At 32.1% G+C, this 15,650-nt stretch overlaps 1 protein-coding gene and 1 long non-coding RNA gene across 9 annotated transcripts in view; one reads left to right on the top strand and one right to left on the bottom strand.

Annotated features, from left to right (window-relative positions):
- LOC126878798 (ankyrin-2) overlaps positions 1–15,650 on the bottom strand; it is a 113,700-nt gene that overhangs the window by 18,678 nt on the left and 79,372 nt on the right. The gene's annotated exons all lie outside the window — the stretch shown is intronic.
- Positions 6,006–15,449, top strand: LOC114324336 (uncharacterized). Of its 2 annotated transcripts, XR_007695789.1 has the most exons (3): positions 6,006–6,090; positions 13,338–13,495; positions 15,276–15,449. It is a non-coding gene; the product is annotated as an uncharacterized LOC114324336 (long non-coding RNA). The 2 variants fall into 2 exon arrangements; XR_007695788.1 differs by lacking the exon at positions 6,006–6,090 and having other exon boundaries at positions 13,135–13,495.

Below are 15,650 nucleotides of genomic sequence, written 5' to 3'. Positions count from 1 at the left end.
AAAACAAGAACTACAAAAAATTAGGTATAGTGTTTAACCCAGTCTGAGAGACATGCACACGCCTTGAGAATGAGATTCGGGTGATACAAATTCATTGAGGCAAAGAGGATTTACTCTTATAAGCCGGCGTCACTCCATCCCGCCCCAATGCTTCATACTATCCACTTCCCCTCCGATAGCACTCTGATGCGCTATATGGGTTCTCTATCAGCAAAGTGCTTATTATGTGGGAGTCCTGGATACAAGGACTCACAAACGAAATCCTACTCCGATCAATGCAGGTTAGTGACGCTAGTGACTTAGTATATCGTATATCTAGTGACTTATCAACGATCTGTACTGCTTGCTCAGGGTCGAGTCCCTGCTCCAGGCTTGGTTTCTTTAAACTTAAAAAGAAGAGTTCTATTCAAAATTGTTTTTATATTCCGATTTCGAATCACCTTCCATAACACACAACTTTCAACAATATGACACTTATTTACTTATACTTGAGTCCTATTCTCTTATCATCATCATCATCATCATCATCATTGGCTCGACAGACCTTTCTGGGTCTTGGCCTGTTCCAGGATTCTTCTCCACTCTGATCTGTTTCGTGCTTTTTTTCTCCAGTTTTTTATTTTTAAGGTTTTTATATCATTTTCTATTTGTTCTAAATCTCTCAGCTTCGGTCTTCCTCTTGTTCTTTTTCCTACTGGCATCTGTTTGAATATTTTGTTTGGTATTTCGCCTTCTTCCATTCTTTCTACATGTCCCATCCAACGCAGCCGTCCTATTTTAATGAATGTTATGATATCTGGATCCTGGTATATTTCGTATAGTTTAAAGTTGTACCTTCTTCGCCAAATTCCATTTTCTTTTGTGCCCTTATATATGTGTCGCAAGATTTTTCTTTCAAAGGTGGCTAGCAATGTTTCCTCTCTTTTAGTGAGTGTCCAGGTTTCCGAGCCGTATGAGTACCGGTCTTATTAGGGTTTTGTATATTTGGCATTTTGTTTTCCTTGCGACGTTGTCTGATCTTAGTTGCCGAATTAAGCCATGATAACTTTTATTGGCAATAAATATTCGCCTCTTCACTTCCTCTGCTACGTTATTATCAGATGTGACTAGGGATCCCAAGTATGTAAAGTTTTTTACCCCCTCAATGTTGTATTCTCCTATTGTTATATTTTGTGGCTGCCTTATTTCTGTGTTTTTACTTACCTGCATATATTTTGTTTTGTTCTGGTTGATTTTCAGGCCACTATTTTGTGCAGCTCGTTCTATTTGATTGAATGCCTCTATCATTTCTCTTCTTGATCTTGCGATTATGTCAACATCATCTGCAAATGCTAGTATTTGCACGCTTTTATTAATTATTGTTCCTCGAGTATTGACTGTTGTGTCCCTCATTATTTTCTCGAGTACAATGTTGAACAAGATGCATGATAGAGCGTCTCCCTAGCGTAGTCCCTTTTTCACATCTATTGTTTCCGTTAGTTCGTTTTGTATCCGGATTTTACTTTCTACTTTTAGAGATTCTTTTATCAGTTCTATTAGTTGTGTTGGTATATTAAATTCTTTCATTGCTTTTATTAAGAATTCTCGGTTTATATTGTCATATGCGCTTTCGAAGTCTATGAAGAGATGATGTGTGTCGATGTTATGTTCACTTGTTTTTTCAAGGATCTGTCGCAGAACAAATATCTGGTCTATTGTTGACTTCTGTCTACAGAAGCCACTTTGGTACCTGCCAACTATTTTTTCAGCGTGTGGTCTAAGTCTTTCATAAATGACGTTGAACATTATTTTGTATGCTGCATTCAGCAGCGTGATTCCACGGTAGTTTCCACATTCTAAATGATTCCCTTTTTTATGTAATGGTACAATAATACCACTATTCCACTCCGCTGGTAGCTGTTTATTTGACCATATCTTTGTTATCAATACATGTATTGTTTTCTGTAGTGCGTCTCCTCCTTCCTTCAGTAATTCCGATGCTACTTGATCCGATCCCGGTGATTTATTGTTCTTTAATTTGTCTACTGCTGTTCTAATCTCGGCTATTGTTGGTGGACTCTTTTCTCTGTTGTCTGCTTGGTCTAATGGTATATCAGGGTTCGTCTCACTCCCATCTCCTTCAAGCTTTTCCGTAAAATGTTCTGTCCATCTTCTTAGTATCTCTTGCTGTTCTGTCAATATATTACCTTCCTTATCTCTACACATCGTTGTTCTCGGTTTGAAGTCTTTTCTGCTTTTGTTCAGTTTCTGATAAAATTTTCTTGTCTCTGTCGATCTACTTAGTTCTTGCAGTTCCTGAAGTTCTTTGTTCATATATTCTCTCTTTTTTCTTCGGTGAGTTTTCTTTTCTTCTCTGCGTAGTTGTTTATATTCTTCCTCTGCTTGTCGGGTTCTGTGCCCCTGTTGCATCAGTAAATATGCTCTGTTTTTTCTGTCTGTTATAATCTGACATTCTTCGTCAAACCAGTCATTCGTTCTTGTTCTTCTTTCTTTACCTTCTATGCCTAACACTTCTTTAGCTGTCTCTTTTATGATTTCTCTGCACTCTTCCCACTCCTTATTTGGGTTTTCATGTTTTGGTCTGTTTTCTAGTTTGATGCTTATCTTTTCTTTATACTCTTTATTTTTGTTTGTTTCTTTGAGTCCTTCTACCTTGTATCGTTCATGTTTGGAGCCTCTTTCCTTTTTGATGTTTGAAATTCTAGCCCTTACTCTACTTTCGACCAGGTAGTGATCAGAATCCGCATTTGCCCCTCTTCTGGTGCGAACGTTTATTATATTCGATTGGTGTCTCGAGTCTACAATAACATGATCTATCATATTTACTGTCATTCCATCTGGGGACTTCCAGGTACCCTTGTGTATATCTTTGCGAGCGAAGTATGTGCTAGCAATCACCATGTTAAGTGATCTTGCTAGGTTTATTAACCTATTGCCATTGTCATTTGATTGCTCATGGAGACTGTGCCTACCTATTGTGGGTTGGAATTGCTGTTCTCTTCCAACTTTGGCGTTTAGGTCTCCATAGATTATTTTTATATCATTTTTTGGGCATGACTGATATGCGGACTCTAGTTCATCATAAAACTCTTCTTTAGTTTCATCTTCTTTTTCTTCTGTCGGGGCATGCGCATTAATTAGACTGTAATTAAAGAAACGTCCTTTAACTCTTAAAATGCACATTCTGGGGCTAATTGCTCTGAAATCTCTTATAGTATGTTTTACTCTTTCAACCAATGCAAATTTTTTGTCGATAACATCGTCGTAAAATTTTGGATTTTCTGATAATTGTTTAATAAATGCACTCTTTTTAAATGGATAATAGGGCTAACTTGGAAAGTCTGTCTTCACTTGTAAAATTTATTGTAAAACTTTTGATGCGTGTTAATACTGAAAAACTTCGTTCAACTGATGCACTTGTAGCTGGGATAGTTAGTACCTACTACTTAATTCACACAACTTGCCCACTTCACACAGAGACTGATTTAAACCAGTAGTATTCAAAAAATTCAACCGATTCCTAAGTATTTCTTTATCACTAATTTCAGGTGTTTTATAAATGACATTTAACTGAGAATGCAAAGCTAGATTATCAAAAAAAATCATAATTTAATCGTACTGAATTAAATAGGTACATACCTCTGTGGGAGATTTTAATGAATTATAATTAGACATATTAAAATTACATAATTCTACATATTTTATTTCCTTAAAATTTTCAAAGTGATAATTCATTTGTTGTAGAATATTATCAAAAATTTCGATGTACAATCGTCGATAGGTCTCTCTTTCGCCGACAATATCAATCATCATTATTTTTCTTTTTATTCATCATAAGTCATCAAATTGTTTTATACAAAATGCAATGTCACTTGACTTCGTCTGTAAAATGTCGTAGGTACTATAAAATATCAGTAAAAGGAAAAATATCAAAATTTCAAATAAAATATTAGTAAAAATATTAAGCAAAAAATTGAAATCGAGCCATTTGTACCTAAATACCTACCCCTTATAGCAGCAGACTCCGCATCTCGTTTTCGAATCGGAAGCGGTCGGACGAGCGCTTCCAGGCGTATCAAAATTCGCGTGAAAGGAACATGACTAGCGAGTGAGGTTATTAAACCCTGACCAATTTTTGAACGGGACAAATGCATGACAAGCAGCGATTTTGAGATGCGTTTCCGTCAGGACCGGACTGAATCGTTGAATTGTGTGCTTATTTGAGACCGTTCGTATGCGATCAAATTTTAATAATGTTTCAATGCCTATTAGTTACATAATAGATTACTTAGATTAGGGAAACATTGTTGATAATTAAATACTAATTAATAATATATGTATTTTCTTATATGGAAGTATAGGGAAGCGGTGCTTCCCCCGCTTCCATGGACCGCACGCCTCTGGCAGGGTACCAGGTTTCTCCCCATATGCTAATCTGACGCACTCGAGTAACTGCAAAAATCCCCGCTTGGGCTCCCTTACCATTAGTGAAGATTTACTTTTGTAATGAGCTACCAGTTGCAAACAAATAAAGTATAACTTATTAAACTTAAATACTTCATTGAATTGGTAGATATAGAGCATTGGAATAACGAAGGTTATTTTTAGTATTAGGTTGTTCAAATGAAAAGGTACAAATCGTCGTAACAATGTAACCGCAAACATATTTGTCTACGTCGCTATGGGATAACGTAGTAAGACATCCAGGGATGCAAATGTAGCCTTCGGCTTCGATCGGGGCATGCACAGGCACGGGCACACGCATACGCCGAAGAGAGTAGAGGCTCGTATAATAATAGGCTTATTAGCGCTGTATGCCCTGAACGTATCCTGAACTTACCCAGAGGGAGATCGCATACGCATTAGGTTTTCGGGGGGAAATATTCGACCTTATTGAACGTCCGATGGAGTAACGCGCAGGCGTTCTCCCTCTGGGTACGTTCGGGGTATACAGCGCGAATAGACCTATTATAAGAGCGCCGTCCAATTGACGTGGCAGTTCGCTGCAGATCATGGAGTTCACATTGCAAAATTCGACGATTGAGGAGCAGCGAGGTGTTATCGGGTTTCTACGGCGAAATGTGTATGTCCCTGTAAGTTGTATCCATATGGAAAACGTTTTTATTATTAATTTTACGAAAAAAAGTTATTCTTTATAAAAAGTTCTGCGTGGTCCGGAACCTAAGATTCAACCATCAGATATCAAATTTTATAAATGTTATACGAGGTATGTCAAAAAGTTTGAATTTCACTCAAGAGTAAAGTAGCTTTATTTTTCACAATATTGTAAATTGGTATTATGAAAAGTTGTTTGGAATTAACAACTATATTCTAATTGAAAAATTATGGATAACTAACATTATGTTCAGCTTTTATTATTAATTTTACGAAAAAAAGTGTTTCTTAATAAAAAGTTTGGATGGTCTAAAACCTCAAATACAACCATCTTATATAAAATTTTATAAATTTTATACGAGGTATGCCAAAAAAGATAAATTTAGATCAAAAGTAAAGTACCTTCCCTAACAACACACAACATTCCAGGAATGTACTACCAAAGTTCTATCAATATTTGAATGTCCTGGACATTTAGGGAACATTCGGTGAACATCTGATTAAATTATTCCTGGAATGTTACCATAAGACATTCTGTGAACATACTACCAATGTTCCTATATTTTAAGTTGCCAAATAATAAATACGTGTAACAGATATAACATTACTTATAACAGAAATTTGTGCAAAAACGAAGAGAAGCATTTATAAATTATTCTTTTGCGTTCATTTTCAAATTCACGGCGCATGTATATTTTGTGCATGGTGCTTAGAGAGGGCATCACGTGACTAAAAACGACCAACGACCTCACTCACTTCGGACTTGGGTGCTTCGGCCATCTTGGCATGCATCTTGGCCTTGGCCACCTTGCCGTGCGTGATCGTTGTTTGTTTTTATTTGTGCTTTTTAAGAATATTTTTTTAATTCGGATACTTTTATAATAACTTTTATAGTATTATTAACATAGTGCATAAAATCAGTTGGAGTAGCAGAAGCAATGTAGATAAAAAATCTGCAGGAATAACGTTTCAAAGGTTAGTATGCAAATATGTAAACAAAGGCATGCCCCTATTTCAGAAAATATCCATTTATTATTTTAATAATTGCGAATAAGCCACAAACTTGCTTATTCCTAACTAAAATAGTAAATAGAGATAATAACAAAAGGATTATTTGTAAAATTAAAATAATTTTTTCGTTTTTGCTAATGTATGCGTTTATAAACAGGATGGTAGACCACACACTATAATAGTACCAACTAATGAATACACAGTATGAATAGTATAGTCGGTTCGCTAAACATATCAATCAATGGCTAAACTTAGTCTCAGACACAACTGGCTAGTGATTTTAGTAAATAATTTTGCCAATTTGATAAAATTGGCAAAAAAATAATAACTAAATCCACGAGGAAAATAAACTTCCTGTAGCTGGCTGTATACAATAAATCACAAAAATACCAAGTTTTTTGTAAAAGGTATATATTAAAATACCCTAAATAAGGGTCACAATACAAAACGTTTTCGGATTAAGGAATCCATCATCAGTGTTTAAAAGCCCTAAAATTAAGTATAACCTAATTAAATGAGATAAAAGTTAAAATTGACAGAGGTTTTCAAGAACAAGAGGCCATACTTACAAAATTTGCATGCCTGAGCCACCAAAATGTATAGGGTAAAAACCCTTTAAATGTAAATCATAAAGTTATTTTACATATTTATATAAAATTCATCGGATGTTATAGATAAACCTGGATGTTACCCAGGGCAACACAGGACTCTCCCCACGTGGTTGGAACTTTTTTTGGAGGAAACCTCACATATTATACGCTGTGAGCTCGTACGTAGAGGGGATATTTACAAATTCGCGAACGCTAGTAGTGACAAGTTTGTAAACGTTTACCGGAAATTTGACATAAATGTCAAAGTGATTAATTTAAAATTAAAATTAAAAACATTAATTATAAACAATATTAGTTGGTCAAAGCTGTGGTATATATTTTTACCTTAAATATACTTACGTTTTAATACTGAATTTAAGTTTTTTTAATGTTCCGTAATATCTAATTATAAATAATCTATTATAATCTTAGCGCCATCTACACGATTATTGTCAAAGTATCCGAAGTAAGAAATTGATATTTTATCAATAGAACGTCAAAGTGATTAGAAAAATCTTAAAAAAATCAATTACAATTTAATTACTTTTTTGCGTTGTAAATATTAAGCGATAACAATTAAAGAATAAATTTAAAAATTACCAGTAAAAGTTGAATTAGTAACCGTTAGGAGCGACACCAGCGAAGCTCACAGCGTATATTGGATTTCAATGGCCAACTGACAAGTGGATTCAAGAGCAACCCAAAATGACATCAAGAACTGTCAATGTAACCTAGTTGTAATATTACTTCAGCCACAAAGGTAAAGATTAATTTGAATGTTTTAAGATAAAAAACAGTATCAAATTTACAAATATTAAAAATAAAAGATGTTCGCAAAATATGAAAAATTTTTCCCTTAAAATAATGCATTAATTAAGTATTCAAAATAGGGAAATAAAATGTTTACGTTACAGGAAGTTATGCAGTCAACAATACCAATAAGTGTTGTATTAGTGGTATGAAATTATCAATACGATTAGACAAATAATGGTAAACAGTCTGGGCTGATTATCGGAGAATAGGCCATTTTCGGGAAAAGTTATTTACCAGCAATTTTATTGCTGGAATCGAATCTTATGATTGTATATATTAATAATATAGATATGCAAAGTCCGCAGATAGTGTGCTACTTTTTTTATAAACAAAATGGCGCCCGAAAATCGTGTTTTTTTCAATTTTTGCTCTATAACTCCAAAGATTTTAATTTTACACCAAAAACACCCAAATAAAAATTCACCGCAATTAAATTATGCATAGAGACGTGTTTTCCCTGATTCACTTCGACGAAAACTTTCCCCGGAAAAAGCGGGTCTTTCCAACAAAATCTTTAACTTTCAACTAAAATTTTAGATAAGTAATTGCTAACCAATAATTAAATAACTTGGAAATATAAAAGCCCTTTTTGTATAGATTATAATTCCAGAAGCCGATGGAAATTGAATAAACAGTTTAGCAACAATTGAATTGTTAATTAAAAATTTACGGTCGCTATAATAACGACAATAATTATGCTGCATAAGAATAACTATGATTTTTTCATAAAAAGGCACTATACCTATCTAATGTACTTTACAGAACTGAAATTGGACTATTTAAGCTGCCTCAGGAATATTTTTAAATTATAAAGAATTTTTTGGCTTATAAACAAATAGAATATCTCGGGAAATATTAAACTAAATTAAATTATAGAAACGGTATTCGAAAAACAGCGGCAGTACACTTCTTCTAAAAGAAAGAACGTTTAATTATGATGAGTAGTTCCTGAGATAAAATTGGTCAAAGTTGACCGGAATTTACGACAAATATATAAACAATAGGATCATAATTTTCGAACCATCACCTTTTTATTTTTGTCCTCTTTCTCCATATCTATTTTCACATCCTTAAAGTACTCAAAACATATATTATTATAATAAAAACTATCGAAAATACGTGTGAAAATTGTCAAAAATAGCAAAATTCCAATCAAAAATTAGGTTGGAGAAAATGTAACACTTAAAGTTCAAAATCGGTATACGTTAAAAAAATGCATTTTCTCGGCTTCCCATGGAGCAATTTCCTTCATTCTTTTTTTGTTCCCAAGTAACTCGAGTAGAGCCATCGAACTAACGCATTAATAAATGTCAAACTTGCTTTTGTTTTGCTATAATAAATTAAATTATTTATTATAACACAAAATTTTAATTTGTTTAAATAAAAATTGTTTAAATAATTATACAGCTTTCAAAAGCGAATATTTATGTTTTTAACTTTAAAAGGTACACTTGTAGTAAGTTTATCTAAAAAAAAGCCTACAACTGGAAAACATATGTAGTTTTCTGTTCTTATAAATAAATTAATCTATTATAACAAAACAAAAGCAAGTTTGACATTTAATAATGCGTTATTTCGATGGCTCTACTCGAGTTATTAGGGAACAAAAAAAGAATGAAGGAAATTGCTCCATGGGAAGCCGAGAAAATGTATTTTTTACCGTATACCGATTTTGAACTTTGAGGGTTACATTTTCTCCAACATAATTTTTGATTGGAATTTTGCTATTTTTGGCAATTTTCACACGTATTATCGATAGTTTTTATTATAATAATATATGTTATAAGTATTTTAAAGATATGAAAATTGGTGTGGAGAAAGAGGACAAAAATAAAAAGGTGATAGTTTGAAAATTATGATCCTATGGTTTATATCCTTGCTGTACATTCCGGTCAACTTTGACCGGTTGTATCTCAGGAACCACTCGTAATAATTAAACATTTTTTCTTTTAAAAGAAGCGTCCTGCCGCTAATTTTCGAATACCGTTTTCATAATTTAATTTAGTTTAATATTTCCCGAGATATTCTATTTGTTTATAAGCCAAAAAATTGTTTATAATTTTAAAATATTCCTGAGGCCGCTTAAATATTCCAATTTTAATTCTGTAAAATACATTAGATAGGTATAGTGTATATTTATGAAAAAATCATAGTTATTCTTATGCACCATAATTATTGTCGTTATTATAGCGACCGCAAATATTTAATTAACAATTCAGTTGTTGCTAAACTGTTCATTCAATTTCCATCCGCTTCTGGAATTATGATCTATGTGAAAAGGGCTTTTACATTACCAAGCTATTTAATTATTGATTAACAATTACTTATCTAAAATTTTAGTTCAAAATTAAAGATTTGGTTGGAAAAACCCGCTTTTTCCGGGGAAAGCTTTCGTCGAAATGAATCGGGAAAAACACGTCTCTATGCAGAATTTAATTGCGGTGAATTTTTATATGGGTGTTTTTGGTGTAAAGTTAAAATCTTTGGAGTTATAGAGCAAATGTTGAAAAAAACACGATTTTAGGGCGCCATTTTGTTTATAAAAAAAGTAGCACACTATCGGCGGACTTTGCATACCTATATTATTAATATATACAATAATAAGATTCGATTCCAGCAATAAAATTGCTGGTAAATAACTTTTCCTTGTATTTTGCTAATTAGCCCAGAGTAAAAGGCCTTATACTAGGAACACAAAATAGTATGTAATGTGTACATATGTGTACGATTTTAAGAGTATTGATTAAATGATAGTTGTTTAATGACTGATAAATTTCTTGGTAGTCGACCCAACATAAATTGTATAATGATAGAAAAAGTGATATGATAATTATAAAAATACTGTTTTGTTTTTATCTGATTGAAAATGAGACTAAAGTAGCTTGATGAAACTTAGTCTTCCAGAGACCTGACATCAAATTGGTTAAAAATGAAATGATTGTAAAATATGGGGGGAGTAGGAAGTTATGAGAAGTCTGACATTTCGATTTCAGTATCTATAGGAAACCAACACAGACTGATCATGTCATACCTTTATCTTCTAATCACCCTATGTCACATAAATATGCAGCTTTCCATAGTTACATCCATAGACTTGAAACTATTCCTTTATCACCATCAAACTATGATAAAGAACTTAATATTCTTCGTCAAATAGCGTTTAACAACGGTTACGATCCTAATATTGTCTACAAACTTATTCAAAAGAGACACCTTAGGGTCTTGAGAGAGACTGCTTTCCCTAGAAACTTGACCATCAAACCCTCATATGCTTCCTTACCATATCTTCATGAACGTCTTTCTGGAAACATAAGATATATTCTTAAAAGAGCAGTTGATAATACTCATATTTCTTTCAAAGTGCCCAACAATCTGGGACAGTGTCTTACCAATTCCAAAGACCCTATCAACTACATGGATCGTAGTGGTGTGTATAGATTACAATGTTCTGATTGTGACGCTACATATATAGGTAGGACCTGTAGATCCCTATCTTCACGCTCCTTAGAGCACACCAAAAGAGAAAACACTTCTACTTTCTCACAACATCTTGTACAAAACAAACATAACCTTAATATCCCAGAAGATGTCTCGTTATTACATAATATTTCACAAAAAAACTTCCTAAAATTGGACCTGTATGAAGACTTAGAAATAGTTAAAGAGAAGCAGAAAAGTCCTAATTGTGTCAATCGCCATGTGTCATTTAACCGAGATTTTCAACCCCTACACCGTCAACTTTTTTCATAAACCACATCAGATACAATTTTTTCTTCTTTGCTACACCATTCATGACTACCACATACATCTATTTCACTCCCAATTGTCGATAAGCAACATCTTACTTTAACTCTCTAATATTCATTTGTACTTCATCCTCCTACATTCTCATTATTTCACAACAGCTTTAATTTTCCAAAATTTAGCTCCTACATCACATATACAACCACATCTATCAGAATTGAGTCTCATTCCAGCCACCTGTCTTCTTAGCCTCATCTCATAACTTATAGATTAGATAACTCTCATTTCATAACAACACACTACATATTTTCCATGGTCCATTATCACAACATACTCTGTCAGACTTCTCATACCTTCCTACTCCCCCCCATATTTTACAATCATTTCATTTTTAACCAATTTGATGTCAGGTCTCTGGAGGACTAAGTTTCATCAAGCTACTTTAGTCTCATTTTCAATCAGATAAAAACAAAACAGTATTTTTATAATTATCATATCACTTTTTCTATCATTATACAATTTATGTTGGGTCGACTACCAAGAAAGTTATCAGTCATTAAACAATTATCATTTAATCAATACTCTTAAAATCGTACACATATGTACACATTACATACTATTTTGTCTTCCTAGTATAAGGCCTTTACCATTATTTGTCTAATCGTATTGATAATTTCATACCACTAATACAACACTTATTGGTATTGTTGACTGCATAACTTCCTGTAACGTAAACATTTTATTTCCCTATTTTGAATACTTAATTAATGCATTATTTTAAGGGAAAAATTTTTCATATTTTGCGAACATCTTTTATTTTTAATATTTGTAAATTTGATACTGTTTTTTATCTTAAAACATTCAAATTAATCTTTACCGTTGTGGCTGAAGTAATATTACAACTAGGTTACATTGACAGTTCTTGATGTCATTTTGGGTTGCTCTTGAATCCACTTGTCAGTTGGCCATTGAAATCCAATATACGCTGTGAGCTTCGCTGGTGTCGCTCCTAACGGTTACTAATTCAACTTTTACTGGTAATTTTTAAATTTATTCTTTAATTGTTATCGCTTAATATTTACAACGCAAAAAAGTAATTAAATTGTAATTGATTTTTTTAAGATTTTTCTAATCACTTTGACGTTCTATTGATAAAATATCAATTTCTTACTTCGGATACTTTGACAATAATCGTGTAGATGGCGCTAAGATTATAATAGATTATTTATAATTAGATATTACGGAACATTAAAAAAACTTAAATTCAGTATTTAAAACGTAAGTATATTTAAGGTAAAAATATATACCACAGCTTTGACCAACTAATATTGTTTATAATTAATGTTTTTAATTTTAATTTTAAATTAATCACTTTGACATTTATGTCAAATTTCCGGTAAACGTTTACAAACTTGTCACTACTAGCGTTCGCGAATTTGTAAATATCCCCTCTACGTACGAGCTCACAGCGTATAATATGTGAGGTTTCCTCCAAAAAAAGTTCCAACCACGTGGGGAGAGTCCTGTGTTGCCCTGGGTAACATCCAGGTTTATCTATAACATCCGATGAATTTTATATAAATATGTAAAATAACTTTATGATTTACATTTAAAGGGTTTTTACCCTATACATTTTGGTGGCTCAGGCATGCAAATTTTGTAAGTATAGCCTATTGTTCTTGAAAACCTCTGGCAATTTTAACTTTTATCTCATTTAATTAGGTTATACTTAATTTTAGGGCTTTTAAACACTGATGATGGATTCCTTAATCCGAAAATGTTTTGTATTGTGACCCTTATTTAGGGTATTTTAATATATACCTTTTACAAAAAACTTGGTATTTTTTTTTAATAACTAAATAGTTAGTAATTTTGGCAAAATTGGCCAAAAACAAAAAAATTACCTACTAAAATCACTAGCCAGTTGTGTCTAGGGAAACGACTATACTAATAAACAATTTCTAAGCTGTTTTATAATATTTTGTGAGTTCATTAATCATATTTTTTATTTAAAACTAAAATTTGTTAATAATGCTTAGTAATGCATATATTTTGTATTTTTAGCTTTCCAGAAGATCCTGCGAAGAAGGCATGAAGTATAGATCAGATTTGTTAATAGAGCAGTATGTTCAAAACATTTTTTAGATAAAGATATTGACAGAACTTCACTTTCAACTGTTCGTTTGAGAGACTGTGCTGTTCCAATAGCTTATATCACACAGGTAATGTGCTTAACCCAATTAATAATACAGTCCGTACAATATACAGTTGGAAAAATGAAAGAATAGGGCTTTTCATTTACAGTCATTTGTTTCGAGCTTCTGTCATATGTCGTATAATCCGTGTTGTATTAATATTATACACAGATTATACAACATATGACAGGAGCTCGAAACAAATGACAATCGATGAAAAGCCCTATAGGGCTTTGTTCATTGTCATTTGTTTCGAGCTTCTGTCATGTGTCACATATATTAATATATCTACGTCATACGTCTTTGGTTTGTATCATTGGTTATATCAATAACGTATGACGTAGATATATTAATATTATGTGACACATGACAGAAGCTCGAAACAAATGAACGTTTGTTATAGATAAAGATAGCAAATATAAAATAAGTGATTGATGTGATCGTTCATGGGTATACGCTCTGAGTTTCGATGGTGTCGCTCCTGGCGGATTACTAATTCAACTTTCACCGGTAATTTTTAAATTTATTATTTAATTGTTATCGCTTAATATTTACAACGCTAAAAAGTAATTAAATTGTAATAGATTTTTTTAAGATTTTGCTAATCATTTTGACGTTCTATTGATGAAATATTAATTTCTTACTTCGGATACTTTCACAATTATCGTGTAGATGGCGCCAAGATTAATAGATTAATTTATAATTACATATTACGGAACATTAAAAAAACGTAAATTCAGTATTTAAAACGTAAGTATATTTAAGGTAAAAATATATACCACAGCTTTGACAAACTAATATTTTTTATAATTAATGTTTTTAATTTTAATTTTAAATTAATCACTTTGACATTTATGTCAAATTTCCGGTAAACATTTACAGACTTGCCACTACTGGCGCTCGCGAATTTATAAATATCCCCTCTACGTACGAGCTCACAACGTACAGGGCTTTTTATTCACAGTCATTTGTTTCGAGCTTCTGTCATGTGTCACATAATATTAATATATCTTATATTAATAACGTCATGCGTTATTGGTATATACAATAATACAAACCAGACATATGACGTAGATATATTAATATTATGTGACACATGACAGTAGCTCGAAACAAATGACAATTGATGAAAAGCCCTATTCTTTCATTTTTCCGACTGTAGATACCGGTGCTCTTCATTATCTACATAAGAGATCTAAGTTGACATTGTTGACAATTACAAAAAATTTTTGAATTCAGTTAAGTCCAATATATCACATAATTATTGCGAAGTAGATTATACAACAAAACAGATTAATATTGAATGCAAATAAATAAAAACATCAGAAATAGAAAACAAGAATTAAGTTATAATCTTACGTTAAAGTAAATAATAAAAACAATAAATATAATAAAACAAAATACTTATTTGTTTGTGAAAAAGCTATTTCTTTGTGGCATTTTTGTAATTATTGTAACTATTTTAATGGGGAAATAAGCCACAATTTACTTGAAAAAATAACTTTATTATGGTTTCTACTTCCACATCGGACGTCGTTGTCAAAATACAAAATGTTTTATTTTTTTATTTATTATTTATTTAAATATTATTTAATTTATTATTTATTTTATTATTATTATTATTTATGCATATTATATATTATAAGGGACAGAACAGAATGGCGTAAAAAGCTTGAGAAGGTCGAGGCCCTCTAAGGGCTGTAGCACCAAGATGATGATGATAATGCATATTATTACCTGTAAATATTTCTTCTGATTGTTAATTGTAAAGGATAGAAAAATTACAATTTATTTTATTTTCTTTTAGAATCAGCTGAGAGAAGTGGTCTACAAAAAACCAGGAAGGAAATGGAATATGTGGCTACGAAAGGCAAAAGAAAGGTTTACAAAGCAAATGTGACACATTTTTTATAGGAATATCAGTAAATTACATTAAAAAAATGTATGAAAAGATTTTTTGCAATAAAAATGTTTATATTTATCAAGGATGTATTATTTGGTATGGCCACATATCGTCAGTGATGTGACAATACCTCCTATCTGTTTTTTCATGAGATTTGTAAGATAGACTAAAAACTTGTTTGGGCCACCTCCTGTTTTCATATATTTTTTGACTTGTTTTGCAGTAAATTTAACTATCTATTGACTACAAAACAAGTCAGAACTTACGTATGAAAACAGG

This window comes from Diabrotica virgifera, chromosome 1, assembly GCF_917563875.1.
Source record: "Diabrotica virgifera virgifera chromosome 1, PGI_DIABVI_V3a".
NCBI lineage: Eukaryota > Metazoa > Arthropoda > Insecta > Coleoptera > Chrysomelidae > Diabrotica > Diabrotica virgifera.
Note: the sequence above shows the minus strand (reverse complement) of the source record. Positions and strands in the feature narration are given on the sequence as shown.